The sequence below is a fragment of the Anastrepha ludens genome, chromosome 6 (genome assembly GCF_028408465.1).
Source record: "Anastrepha ludens isolate Willacy chromosome 6, idAnaLude1.1, whole genome shotgun sequence".
Lineage (NCBI taxonomy): Eukaryota > Metazoa > Arthropoda > Insecta > Diptera > Tephritidae > Anastrepha > Anastrepha ludens.
Window position 1 is genome coordinate 83,277,699 of NC_071502.1, and position 15,827 is coordinate 83,293,525.

Sequence of the window (15,827 nt, forward strand, 5' to 3'; positions counted from 1 at the left end):
AAAAAAATTAAATAATGAAAAGTAAGAACACCATTTAACGTTTGTACGAAAGGTTTTCGACTGGTGATGCTCTTTCTAATCCAAAGAGGCCAAATCAAAACCGACCAAGGCGTCGCCAAGGACATCCCAAAATCGCCGTTCTCAGCAGTTGGGCATTGCTCGGACCACTTTGCAACAAATTATCCGCATTGATTTGCATTTATTCCCGTATAAGATTCAATTGACGCAAAGCTTGTTGCCTGCGGACAAGCCTCGTCGATTGGAATGGGCCCAAAGAGTCATGGAAATCCGTCGGGTCCGTCGAATATGGGCAACCCTGTACATATTTTTCATCCTTCAAGGATATTGCTGACAAAAGGTTAAACGGCTTGTTAAAACACGCGAAGACATGCATTATGAATTATACTATATAAAATAATATCTTCGACTTCTGACATAGCACTGGCGCCACAATGTACTCGGGGGTCTAAGTGAGATCTTTTTACAGATCAGCCAGCACTGTCTAACCTAACATGATCTATGATTTCTGCAGGTTCCTTCTGCAAAACTTTCTAGAAATGTTTCTTTCATTTTATCATAATACCTAGCAGAAATGCGTGTGCCGGCTCACGGTTTGACTTTGTACCATCCGTACCAAGTTCACTTAGCAAGAGCCTGCAGCAAATTCTTTTTAATTTTCGCTGATGAATGCTCAAAGTATGATCTTATAAATGCGTATTGATGCTGAAGATTACAAAAAAAAAATCTTCAGAATAAGTTTAGTTCTTTGGAGTTTACAAGAAATACTCCAAAATTTTCAAATATAAGATTTCTTTCGAAACATTATCGGTTTGGTTAGCCGGGGAGTCATGTCTAGACTGCATTTAGACTGTCACGAAAATATTTGAAGTTTCAGACATAATTTGTATTAAAATTTTGACCACTGAACTTAACAGGCTGGTAAAGCCATTTATTTTAAGGCCCATCAGACATCTACCATAGAAAATGTGAAGCTAAACAAAAATTTATTTTCGCAAACCTGCACTGCATGCCAACAAATTTCCTGTTCATATTTTTACGTTTAACTTTAAACAGTTGTATAATACAAAACGCGGTCTGTAACAATGGCAGCCTCTTAAATTTCTCACTTTCCTTTCAGCCCATTAACATTCGCTTCTAATGGTTGCTTTTGTTGTTGCCAAGTAGGCTCTGTGAGCAATGGCCTCAACACACTAGGAGCCATGTGCCACAGTTGTAACGCATAATTAAGCAACACTTTTGCCTTTTTCTTCTTACACTTTTATGCCACTATAGCAACAAACCGCCCAAAAATGCCGCCTACCGTCTGACTTGTTTTATGATAGATCACAGCATAATTAAGTGAGTAGTTATTGCACATGGGCCACCTGCCTATTACCCTCGTAAGTCTGCCCTTTCATTCTCTCAGCGCAATTCTTTTGTTTTACACCCAAAGGCTATTTTTTGTTTGTTTACTATTTGCTCTCTGTGTTGATATTTTTGCTTTGCATTTTCGTGCACACTTTGTTTTACTCATCTTTCCCTTTTGCTACTTATTCAAGTTGTTATATTGTTTTTTTTTTTTTTGCATTTTGTGAAGTACTTGGAGCTGCATTTTACGCCCGCGGTGACACCTGCCTTTAATTACTTGTACTCGTTTATGATTATGTCAATGGTGAAACTGAAGCAGACCGACTCGCAACTGCTTACTGTTGTACTATTTTTAAACGCAGCAAAATGTTTTACATTCAAGATGTGACGCAATGAGTTCAAAGTTTATCTGTCAAATATTAACTAACGAATATAAAAATGCATAAATACACAAACAAAATTGCACTAATTTTCATCTCTCGTAAATTTGTCACAATTACATTTTTCAGTGTCTGTAATTAAATTCGTTTATTGTTGTTGCTGCGTGATATTATTTATTTGGAGTGGAGTGTACTAGTGTATGTGAGTGTACATGAGTATGTGTGTTCATGCATGCAGAATTTATGACCGTTTTCTTTTCAATTCCTCTTATAAAATTTTTAATTAAAATTTACTCCGCACTTAAAATTATAAATAAGAAGGGTTTAAGACTGCATTGCCATCATCAGGGTGTAAAGCATGCAGTCAGCTCAATTTTTTGTAGATGTACACTAAGCAAAACCGCTAACAGTTTTTGTTGTTGTAATAAAAAAAATAAGACATTAAATCTTTTAATTTTTCCATATCCATCAGGATTTTTCAAAAATTTCTGTTTGGTATTTTTATTTCCACTTAGTTTTGACGGATTCCAATTCACTATTGGCTTGAAATTGAAACTTGAAATGGTCGAGCCAAGGAGCACCAGGAGATTTGGTGGCTCCTAAAACACTCAGGCTAAAGAGCCCATTGTATTTAAAGCTCTGGAAAAGGGGTAGATAGTCAAGGAGGGAAGGAGAAAAGTTTCAGAGAAAGAGATAGGAAAGAATAGAGACAGAGATAGAGATAGTTAGTGCTGTGAGAATTTTCCATTTTTTTTCCAATTTTTTTCTTTAGCAAATCTGTAAATATCCTCTAGTTTTAGAGAACGAATATTACTCATTCTCATGACTCAGGACAGGAACTTAATACTCGTAGCCGTGCTCTAGCAAAGGCAGGACACTCACAGAGAAAGTGCTTAGTGCTGTCCGCCTCCTCCAAGCATGACAGGCATACCGGGTCCTCGATGATTCAAATGGTGATCATATGCTGACCCCATGGGTTGTGTCCTGTAATGATGCCGACCATCAACCGAATGTCGTTCCTTCTAAGTTCTAGTAGAAAGTTTGACAGTTTTCTGTTCGAATTTGTCACAAAACACTTTGCAGTTCTGCAGGGTTCTAGACCGGACCATCGCTCTTTATGTAGATTGCCTACATAATCGCTGATCTAATTCTTGATTCCTGCGGAACTGATTCCGATTATTAGCTCTGACTCCTGTGGGGGCACCGCTGATCCACGGTTGGCTAATTCGTCGGCAATATCGTTTTTTTCGCTATTGGCTTAGTGTCCTAAAAAGTTATTTTCCCCGCATGAAAATTAGTTATTTGCCAATGGAAACTACTCAACTTACCTTAAGGAATCTTTTAAATTTGGGAATTGATATCTAAATATCACGTAATTACCACAGTCAACCTGATGGCAGGTAAGTTTCTCTCAGCTATCTATAAGATACCGAGTTTTCAGCTACCGTCAATAGAGTGGAGTAACACTAACCCTATCGAAAGAAGGCAAATACCTTCGTATAATTATTAACTCAAAGCTTTCTTGAAATAAGAACACCGAGAAAAGGATGAAAAAAGCTTGTAATGCCCTCTTAATCTGTAAGAGGAGATTTGGCAAAAATTTGGGGCCGGAAACCGTATATCAACCATTGGCCGTACAATACGATCATGAGGCGTGCAGGAGTCGGTCCAGACACAATCCTACCTATAGAATCTCATAAAAGTCCAACGATTAGCTTGTATAGGAATAACAGGTGCGCTCCGATCGAAGTCTCAGGCGGCGCTGAAAATGATCCTACATACATTTTATATATGCTAAATGGCTGGCGGCCAAATCTGCTTCTAGGATTAAAGCAGCAGGCATACTAGAAGAAAACTCGCATGGTCATGCACCAGTTCTACTATCTGTCGAACGCTTGCAAGACGCATCGAAAGCAAACTATCTGGTTGCCAAGATAAACCTTAAGAGATAGTATTAAATACGAGTACCCGACGGTGCCGAGTGTCCCATCGTTTCAAAGCAACCTCCAGAATACTTTCCCGATAATATTTCGCATTTATCTTGACGCCAGGCTCGATGAAAATGACTGGAGGGTGCCCATCAGCGGTTACAGCGGCCCAAGCCATTACCTGTGGTGGGTGCTGCCTCCTGGTGGCCAATCGATGACTCAAATTCTCCCATGAACTGTCGGTCAAATAGACCCTATCATTTTGGGAGTTTCGAATTGCTCAATTTCAAAAATTTTCTCGTCAGAAAACACAATGTTTGGAAATTGTCCGCTTTCGGCCAAGTGAAGCAACACCTTCGCTCTCTCAAGTCTGACTTGTTGTTGCTTTGGTGTGAGATCATGCGCCTTCTGGATCTTGTACGGCTTGACTTTGAGATCATTTTTCAGTATGCGGCGGATGCTTCTTCTTCTTCTTAATTGGCGCGATAACCGCTTACGCGATTTTGGCCGAGATTAACAAAGCGCGCCAGTCGTTTCTTTCTCGTGCTAGCCGGCGCCAATTGGACACACCAAGTGAAGCCAAGTTCTTCTCCACCTGATCTTTGCAACGCAGAGGAGGCCTTCCTCTTCCTATGCTACCACCAGCTGGTACCGCATCGAATACTTTTAAAGCCGGAGCGTTTGTATCCATTCGGACGACATGACCCAGCCAACGAAGCCGCTGGATCTTTATTCGCTGCGCTATGTCTATGTCGCCGTAAAGCTCATACAGCTCATCGTTCCATCGTCTGCGATATTCGCCGTTGCCAACTTGCAAAGGTCCAAAAATCTTACCCAGAATCTTTCTCTCGAACACTCCAAGCGTCGCTTCATCGGATGTTGTCATCGTCCACGCTTCTGCGCCATACGTTAGGACGGGCATGATGAGAGTCTTGTAGAGTGTTAGTTTTGTTCGTCGAGAGATGACTTTACTGCTCAGTTGCCTACTTAGTCCAAAGTAGCACTTGTTGGCAAGAGAGATTCTACGTTGGATTTCAAGGCTGACATTGTTATCGGTGTTAATGCTGGTTCCTAAATAGACGAAGTCTTTTACAACCTCGAAATTATAACTGTCAACAGTGACGTGGGTGCCGATACGCGAATGCGCCGACTGTTTGTTTGAAGACAGGAGGTATTTCGTTTTATCCTCGTTCACCACCAAACCCATTCGCTTTGCCTCTTTATCCAGTTTGGAGAAGACAGAACTAACAGCGCGGTTGTTAAGGCCGATGATGTCAATATCATCGGCATACGCCAATAATTGTACGCTCTTATAAAATATTGTGCCTGAGCGATTAAGTTCTGCGGCTCGTACGATGCTCTCCAACATCAGGTTAAAGAAGTCACACGACAGCGAGTCACCCTGTCTGAAACCTCGTTTGGTATCAAACGGTCCTTCCCAATTCTGACGGCGCTGCTGGTGTTGAGCAACGTCATCTTACATAGCCGTATTAGTTTTGTAGGGATACCAAATTCAGACATAGCGGCATACACGTAACTCCTTTCCGTACTGTCGAATGCAGCTTTGAAGTCGACGAAAAGATGGTGTGTGTCGATTTTCCATTAATGGGTCTTTTCCAAGATTTGGCGTATTGTGTATATTTGGTCGATGGTAGACTTTCCAGGTCTGAAGCCACACTGATAAGGTCCAATCAGTTGGTTGACGGTGGGCTTCAGCCTTTCACACAATACGCTCGCTAGAACCTTATAGGCGATATTTGGAAGACTCGCGGTAATTGGCACAAATTGCAGGATCGCCCTTCTTATGGATTTGGCAGAGCACACTTAAATTCCAATCGGCAGGCATGCTTTCATCCGACCATATTTTGCATAGGAGCTGATGCATGCACCTTACCAGCTCCTCGCCGCCATGTTTGAATAGCTCAGCCGGCAGTCCGTCGGCGCCCGCGGCTTTGTTGTTCTTTAGCCGTGATATTGCTATTCTCACCTCGTCATGGTCGGGTAACGGAACGATAATTCCGTCATCAACGATTGGGGTATCGGGATCTTCACATTATCTATGACATGCGCAGCTGTCACTGTTTAACAGGTGCGAGAAGTGTTCCCTCCATAATTTAAGATTGCTCTGTACGTCAGTCACCAGATCGACGTCTTTGTTCTTACAGGAAAACGCCCCGGTCTTAAAACCTTCTGTAAGCCGCCGAACTTTCTGGTAGAATTTTCGGGCGTTGTTCCTATTGGCCAGCATCTCAAGCTCCTCGCACTCACGTATTTCGGCCTCTCGTTTCTTCTGTCGGATAATACGTCTCTCTTCCTTTTTCAGCTCTCTGTAGCGATCCCACATGGCTCGCGTTGCGCCCGATCGCAGCGTGGCTCTATAGGCGGCATCTTTTCTTTCGGCGGCAGCATGACATTCCTCGTCGTACCAATTATTTTTTCGGGCTCGCCGAAATCCGATTTCTTCTTCGGCGGCGGTACGTAAGGAACGAGAAATGTTGCTCCATTGCTCGCGCATGCCGGTGTGTTGGGCAGTGCTCTCCGAGAGCAGGAGTGAGAATCGAGTGGCGAATCTTCTGGCTGTCTGTTGTGATTGCAGCTTTTCGATGTCGAACATTCTTTGCGTTGGTAGATGTACGTTTTTTGCTGCACAGAGGCGTGTGCGCAGTTTGGCTGCAACAAGGAAATGATCCGAATCGATGTTGGGTCCTCGGATCGTACGTACATCTAATACACTAGAAGCGTGTCTTCCATCTATCACAACATGATCGATCTGGTTTCGCGTTTTTCGATCAGGAGACAGCCAGGTAGCTTGGTGTATCTTTTTATGCTGGAATCTGGTGCTGCAGACTGCCATGTTTCGGGCCCCGGCGAAGTCGATCAGCCTCTGTCCGTTACCGGATGTTTCGTTGTGCAGGCTGAATTTTCCGACTGTGGGACCAAAAATTCCCTCCTTGCCCACCCTGGCGTTGAAGTCGCCAAGCACGATTTTTATGTCGTGGCGGGGGCAGCGCTCATAGGAACGTTCCAAGTGCTCATAGAAAGAATCCGTGGTCGCATCGTCCTTCTCTTCCGTCGGGGCGTGGGCGCAAATTAGCGAGATGTTAAAAATCGCGCTTTGATGCGGATTATTGCGAGACGCTCGTCCACCGGAGTGAACGACAGTACTTGGCGACGAAGTCTCTCCCACAACAAATCCGACACCGAATTTGTGCTCCTTTACATGGCAGCTGTAGTAGACGTCGCAAGGTCCTATGTTTTTCTTACCTTGCCCCGTCTATCGCATCTCTTGGATGGCAGTGATGTCAGCCTTTACTCTCACGAGGACATCAACCAGCCGGGCAGAGGCACCTTCCCCATTAAGGGACCGGACATTCCAGGTGCATGCCCTCAAATCGTATTCCTTATTTCGTTTGCAGGGGACGTCATCAGTGTTGGAAGTTCTCATCCGAGGCTTTTTCAAACTTTTCATTGGGGGGCTTTTTAAGGGGCGGGTCCCAAGCCCAGCGCACAACCAGCTATGCTGGGATGCTTCGCCTTCTCACGTTAGCTCACTCCCGAACGGGTGTTCGGAAGCTAACCAGAGGATACGTGGGCTAATCCCGGACGTTGTGAGCTGCTTGAACCATATGTAGAAGAATCGTCCTGGCCACTCCCAAGTGAATGGCGATCAGTAACTTTCCCCACTTGCGTGGACTTCTACACATGGAACCATCCTCCATCCTGCGGCGGATGCAATGGCCAGATATTTGCAGTTCTTTCGCCATTTGATTGGCACTTCGTCGAGGATTTCGCTCAAGTCGCTTCTTCACTTTTTGAACCATTTCACGTGACGTTGCAGTCTTTTAATGACCACCTCCATGACGTTTCACGATGCTACCAGTGTCATTGTAACGAGTAATTGTGCGAGAAACGAAAACATTACGAGCGGTCTGAAGTTGGTTACACTTCGAGTGCCGGACTCTGTATATAAGTTAAGTACATTAAGCAGAATCAACAGAAAATTAAAATCTGATTCTCATTTAAACTCAATGTCTAGAATGTTTTGGAGAAAAGTTTTATTGCACCTTTTTACGATTTTCTCCATACAATGAAAGCACGAATTTTTTTTTTTTGTTTGTTGAGGCAAAGAAAGGTTCAGATTTGTTTTGTTCGCTCAAAAATTAAATCTAGCATTTACAATTAAATATTAAACGATTTTATTATCACACTTATGGAAGAAAAAATCGGCGATCACTGAGTTTATCAGCAGAACAACATAGCGATCCATATCTCAAGGACATCTTTTGTAGTGATTTAAACTCCTCCTCTACAATGGCTGGGAATACCATAAATATTCCAGGTGTTCCGAGAAAAAGTTGTGAAGCATCATGACTTGCAGAAATTACCATCAAAAGTCACAGAGTCATTCTCTTCGTACATTTGTGGTGCTCACATTGAAAATTGAGCAAATTTACCCGAAATTGATCCACTAATACCTCAAAACTTAATAAATTCGATGCTAAAAAACATATTTCAGCTGCTTCAAAAGAAGTGTAGAAGTGTTAAATTCAACAAGAACCGATCTGTATGTACCCAATCACATTTCAGTACAATTTGGGAGGGCAGTTAATTTTTTTTCTTTTTTTGTTATATTGTAAAAAGTATATTAAAATAAAATATTTCTTATAAAAAAGAAAATATTTTTATATTTATGTAATTTTATGTATTACAATTTTTGGTTATTTCTTTCTTTTTTTATTATTAGCGAAAACTGAAACTATGGTGCCGATGGGCACGATGCCAACACACGTTTGGTGATTTCATTATGCTCTCCACAGGGCCTAAAAATTCCATTAGAGTATATTCCTACGTTAGTTAGATGATAGTTCAATCTCTAACCTAATTCAAAATTCTACTCCATAATTATTCTCATTTGATATCATATAATTTTGAGATTGGTTTAGATTAAAGCTACCTCTACGAGGTGTGTTCAAAAAGTATCGCGAATTTTGTGTTTTTTTTCAAAAATTATTTATTTGTTTATTAACATCTACTTTGTCCCCTTCAAAGTAATCCCCATGAGATTTATGCACTTGTGCCAACGTTTTTTCCAATCTTCGAAGCACTTCAAAACATAATTTTTTTTTTTATCTTGTTTAGCTCCTCCTTCGATGCCGTCTTTATCTCGTCAATCGTAGCGTAGCGTCGTCCTTTTATGGGCGTCTTCAGTTTCGGGAACAAGAAAAAATCACAGTGTTGTTTTTGGCCAAAAAGTCGCGCAGGTCCGTTATCGTGATGCAAGGGTCCATTTTTGTTCTCCCACAAATCCAGGCGTTGCTGGCGGATTGCTTAGCGCAAATTGCGCATAACTTGCAGGTAATATTCCGTATTGACCGTTTTACCCTGTGGCAAGAACTCATGGTGCACAACGCCACGGATATTTGGGATATTTTTCAAATAAAAAAAATTTAAAACATATTTTGTCCTAAAAATAAAATAATTTATATATATAAAAACGAGAAGAAAGAAGCGGACATCCTGAGGACAAAAAAACACTTAACTCACATAGCCAACCACTCAAAGAACTCTTTAAAAAAGAACACAACTCTCGGCTCCAAAATTATCTCAGCAAACTTGATGCAACCTCTGCCACTGGCTACTCTCTATGGAAAGCAACAAAAAATTTAAAAAGGCCAATTCCAGCGCAATAATTCATTAAAATGGAAACTCAAAAATGAGCTAAAACATATCTCGAGAAGCCAAACACATTTGCTCGTCACTTAACCCAAATGTTCTGCCCCCACGCAATCAAACCCTCTCCAAGGACTGCGCAAAAAGTAAAAGATACCCTAGAACACACACCTGATGGGCCCACCTATAAAAAAATTTTCTAAAAATTAAGTTAACCAAGTGATAAACAAACCGTGAAAAAACGAAAGCCTTTTGATATGACCTCATAATAGGAGGAGTACTGAAACAACTCCCAGAAGAAGTGCTCACTTTCTTTACGTACTTATATAATTCTATTACATTATCTGGTTTTGTTCCCCCCAATGGAAATGGTCCTCAAACAAGTCGAATCATATCGGCCCATCAGCATATTGCTTGTAAAGTAATGGAATCCCTTTTCGTCAAAAGAATGCTGCCTATAATTAAAGAACGAAATATAATCCCAAATCACCATTTCGGTTTCAGGAAAAAACACTGTACCATCGAACAAGTCCATAGACTCATAAACAGCATGCATTTGAACAAAAAAATATTACACAGCGGCTTTTCTCTTATATATCTCAAGCCTTCACCGTGTTTTTCCTGATGGCTTACTCTATAAAATAAAAGACACTCTTGCAATAAATTATAACATATATTTAAGTCATTTTTCGAAAATCGATATTTCTTTATCAAACAAGGCGAAGAACAGTCTGAACTATCTGAAAGTTCAGTTGGTGCACCCCAAGGTAGTATCATATTATAGGCACCATCATATACACATACGACCTACCAGCTTCTCAAGAAATAATAGTTGGAACGTTCGCAAATGACATTTCCATACCCACAATTGACTCCAACCTCCATGTGGTCTCCCAAATACCAATGGTTGAAAAAATAGCGCAAAGAGAATCTTCCCAAATCACTTTTAGACTAAACCGAAAAACATGCCCACCCGTTAAGCTCAATAATATAATCATCCCCCAAACCAACGTCACAAAATATGTATATCGGCATGCATCTTGAATTTACATGGAAAACCCATATTTTCACACAACGGAAGGCTCTAGGAATAAAACTCAGAGGCCTATATTAGTTACTACATCGAAATTCGCATATGTCTCTCTAAAGTAAGTTCTCTATCTTGAAACCGATATGGACATATGGCATTCAACTCTGGGGCACTGCAGCTAACTCAAACATCGAAATACTTTAAAGATTCCAGTCGAAAACCCTCAGAATGATCTGAAACACCATATCACACAGTCCACGCTCTAATCGCACTCAAATCCTCTCATCTCGTGTAATTGACAGGATGCTAAGTAGCGAGGAAACGTGGGAGATCATCAGTAGTTTCCCGGAAGGGGTTCTCCGAATACAAAAGCAGAACCTGGACGCAGGCACATAGGTATACCTGTGTTAAGAGGAAAATGGGACGCCACACTGAACGAATACGAAAGCGGTTCGTCGACAGCTTTGATGAGACATTCGGCATTTTCCAACCCCTCACCCGCAAAAAAAAACATCTTCTCGTCACAGAAATAATTGCAAATCCCATAACCTTTACTAAACTCAAGAGAAAATTTACAAAAGACCTCATAAGATCATAAATTAGTTTAATTTATTTTGTACCTTACTATTGGCACCACCGGGAGTATTCCATATATGTTTTTTCGCCGAAATAAATTCAAAAGCTTTAAGTAAAAATAAAGCTTAATGTTTAAGAAACAGATCGCAATAAAAAAGGGATTAAAAAACGAAATAAATATATATATAATATATATTAGGCCGGGTCGATTTGTGGGGAGGCCATTGCCCATTGCCCTGTGAAAATCATATTCTAGGGATCAAAATAAGAAACTTTGCCGAAGGAACCATACCTCTAAAACGAATTCTGATGTCCCCCAATTTGGGTCGAACGAAAAATCCCACTTTCACCCATTTAGAGTGCTCCAATCGAGTCCAAATGTATGACCGACCCCCACTAACTTTGGACGGCCGATCCACCCATGCCAGTGGCACACCCGCTGGAACTCCCCTGGGGGGTTCCCCATACAATCATTTCATAATATCACCATTTTTGGCCTTTACATGAGAAAATAAACTAAAAAGTTCGACCCAAATTCGGGGACATCAGAATTCGTTTTAGAGGTATGGTTCCTTCGGCAAAGTTTCTTATTTTGGTCCCTAGAATATGATTTTCACAGAGCAAAGGGCGATTTTTTTGCCTCCCATAAATCGACCCGGCCTAATATATATAGGTATATATGTACATAATACGGCCGCCGTAGCCGAATGGGTTGGTGCGTGATTACCATTCGGAATTCACAGAGAGGTCGTTGGTTCGAATCTCGGTGAAAGCAAAATTAATAAAAAACATTTTTCTAATAGCGGTCGCCCCTCGGCAGGCAATGGCAAACCTCCGAGTGTATTTCAGCCATGAAAAAGCTCCTCATAAAAATATCTGCCGTTCGGAGTCGGCTTAAAACCGTAGGTCCCTCCATTTGTGGAACAACATCAAGACGCACACCACAAATAGGAGGAGGAGCTCGGCCAAACACCTAACAGAAGTGTACGCGCCAATTATTTATTTTTATTTTATTTTTATATACATAAATGTTGAAAACAACCGAAAATATTTACCTTTAAAAACTTCTTACTCAAGCCTACAAATTAAAAAAGAAATTTACGCCAATGACCAAAAACATTGGATCACTTGGCATGGAATCGCTTATTATGACTATGGGAATACGTTTCCGTTCTTTCTTAGCCAAAGTCACCAATTATTTAAACAATTAAATAAAACATGATATTATGTGAAGTATGTGCCAGTGGAAGCTACAACTTTAATCCATCTTTCAGGCAGCATACGGTTTCCTCTCACGAAAAATTCGAGTTCTTTTGACTTGATCCATTCATTGACCCAGTTTGCGATGCTCTCGTAAGAAGTGAACCGCTCTCCAATAAGTGCTAACTGCATTGATCGAAACAGATGGTAATCCGAAGGCGCAATGTCTGGGGAATACGGCGGGTGGGGCAAGATTTTCCAATTCAGTCCCTCTAAATATTTCTGGACCGATTTAGCAACGTGTCATATTTACCGTCCCATTCCGGTCGCCTTTCTTTGAGAGCTCGATTCAAACGCATCCGCTGCAGTCGGTAACGATCGCCAGTGATGGTTTCAGATGGTCTAAGGAGTTCATAATAGGAGTTCACCCTTCTGATCGCATCAGATGCACAACTAAACTTTTGAAGCATGAATATTTTTTTTCGCGTGATTTCCTGCTATTTTCTCGGGAAGAACGAAGACATTTTTGACGTCAGATAAAAAGGGATCTTCACGCTTCAAACGAATGTCAACTACTGCGATCGAGACCTTACATATACACCTTCAAATCACTGGTATATTACTAGATCGAACACAAAAAGAGTATCAGCAGCGACACCTCATTTACGAGGGCGGAAACTTATTTCCATACCCAATATCTCGACTCCTTTATGCTGTCACATGCAAAAGTTATGTGAACAAAATTATACTCGTAATACCTTAGGGAGAAATGCGATTCGTGTAAAAAATATATATTTGTTTCTCTTAATGTATTAAAGTTCAACAACTACACTTTTTGTAAATGTAAATAGAGGAATTACATTTAAAAAATCTGAAAAGCAGCAGAAAATGCTGATTATTTTTTCATTTTGTTTTTGCAACCTGAACTTTTCTAAATAAGTTAATTGTTAGAATACTCTATGTAATCACCGAAATCACGAATTATTTAATTAAAGTCGATGACAGAGATGATGAAGTCACATTAACTGAGATGACAATGGCAAAAGCAGTGATGAAAAAGCATACACGACTATTAGCACGCACATATACTTCATTGGATATACATAAGTATGTGGGCACACACACATAGATGCCTCCTCCCATTATCTACCAATTTTTTATGGTTGCTCAATTCAAATACACAATTTTGTGTAATCCGAGTATTTTTTGCAAATTTTCTACAGTATGATTTCTTTCTTTTTGGCTTTTTTCACTTGATAGCTGCAACTAACGTTCAGGGCGTCCCATTACAGGGCGTCGCCGATTGTATTGAAGCATACAAAAAGTATATGCATACATACATACTGAAAAAAGTGAAAAAAATGCCGAAAACTTTTTTACACAAATTATAATGTCGAGAAATTCAATTAAATAATACAACAAAGGCACGCTTCCACGCACAAAATATACGCTTACATACCTACAGAGTACAAAAAAGAAACCAGCATATGACAACCAATGAAGCTTCCATGGGAAGCACGCACGAGAAGCAAAGACAAAGCTTTGTGGAAGGTAACAGCGTCAGTGATGCTGATAAGCGCAAGCAACAATGTTAGCAGGCGGCCAAAAGAAAACAACAAAAAGCCAAAAAAAAGAACAAAAAATAAGAAAAAAACGGAAAATATCTGGTTGCATTGAAAATGAGGAAGAACTTGCTACTGTTGTTGTGTGCCTATGCATGTATTTGTATGCATATACAGAGAGAGTTGGGGTGCCGTAATGCAAAAATACATGGCTGCCAAGTTAATGAAATTTATTACCACATAACTGAATTTCAAGTAAGTGTTTCTCGCAGCTAAATATGGTAGCTTGCAATAGCGAATAGGTGGAGGTTTACTGATTGTGGGTAGCAGCCTTTTTGTGTGCGTATGGGAGAAAGGTATTTGCAGACACTTCTCACCTCCTGCTCAAGGTGTGCACAATATTTTTGCCATACCAAATTTTTCCCCAACTACCTGGCATAAAATTTAAGTCTGTAGGGAATTAAAAATTGAACATTTTTGCATATGATTTTTCGTAAAGTTACCCAGGCGGTCTTACCCACTCACTTATAGTGTAATTTCTATAGACGTAGACTTAACTTAAGTTACGTAAGAATAAAAATATATTTACTCAAGCTGGCAAATCAGCTTACATATACTGTCTCCATTCAGGTTCCGATAAATACTCTTAGCAAAAAGTAATAATTTCCACCCGTTACTTGATCCTGACTCTCAATTTGGTCGCCTGATGTTCTTCAGCTAATAAAAACAAATTATATTTGGCGAGTGCACTTCTGTTAGGTGTTTGGCCGAGTCCTCCTCCTATTTGTGGCGTGCGTCTTGATGTTGTTCTACAAATGGAATGACCTACAGTTTCTTAAACCGACTCCGAACGGCAAATGGTTTTTTATGCCTGCAGAGGGGCGGCCGCTAATAGAAAAAAAATCGTCTGTCATGTTTCTGTTTCATGCACGGATATTCGAAACTACGCACTCCTGAATGCCAAATGGTAAGTTTTTTCGAACTATCCAAAATACACCTCTGTCTCGGCGATAACTTTTTCGTTTGAACCAAATTTTTTCCCGCGAGCCATTTCTTCATATTAAGGAGCAAGCAAAGGTCGTAGGGAGCCGGATCGGGTAAATACGGGGGATGCGGCAGCAATTCATAACGCAATTCACGCAGTTTGGCGGTGACAACTCCAGTTGGATGTTCTGACGCGTTATCGTAGTGGAGCAGCATCTTCTTTTTCGCCAAATGCGGCCGTGTCTATTTAAATTTTTTGTGAAAACGGTCCAATATCTCATTGTAGTGTTGTCCAGTGATCGTTCTTCCTTTTTCTAAAAACTCCAGGAGGATAACGCGGCTCGCATCCCAAAAAATTGTCGCCATGACCTTTCCGTCGGATGGGGCTGTCTTCACTTTCTTTGGAGCGGACTCACCGCGAAAAATCCATTATTTTGATTGTTGCTTAGTTTCTGGTGTGTGATGATGAATTCAGGTTTCATCAACGGTGACAACTCGACGCAAAAATTTCTTCAGATCTCGCTCAAATTGCTTCAAACACTGCTTCAAAATTAACAGCCGCATCCACTTGCTGTCCACTGTGAGCAATCGTAGCACCCATCGGGCCGACAATTTTTTCGTCGCCAACTTATCCAGTAATATATTAATTGCCGTTCCTGTCAGCACACCTATGATCTCTGTTACTCCGCGAACTTTCATTCGTCGGCCAGTGAGAATCATATCGTGGACTTTTTGAATGATTTCCTTGGTAACCACGTCTGCCGGAAGTCTTGGTCGCCCCTGTTTAAATACGAATTGTTTGGGGAAGACGAACGAGATGTAATAGCAGTCACTCGTAAAATGGATTGTCTTCAGAAGAGCATTTTTTTAAATGAAAACTATTTTTAAGGTAAAACTGAAAGAAAAACTCATTTCACGAAATAAATTTGTTTAGAGAATTTCGAGACTTTTATGCAGAGTTGCGGCAAGGCAAACCGAAATTGTTCGAATGTTCAAGAATGTCAATTAATACGTTTGATTATATTTTGCCAAAAATTTAGCCATTTATTGAACAACAATGGAAAAACTTCAATAAAACTCCGATTATGGCCGCTGAAAGTTTGTTTGTAATTTTAAGGTAGATATACAA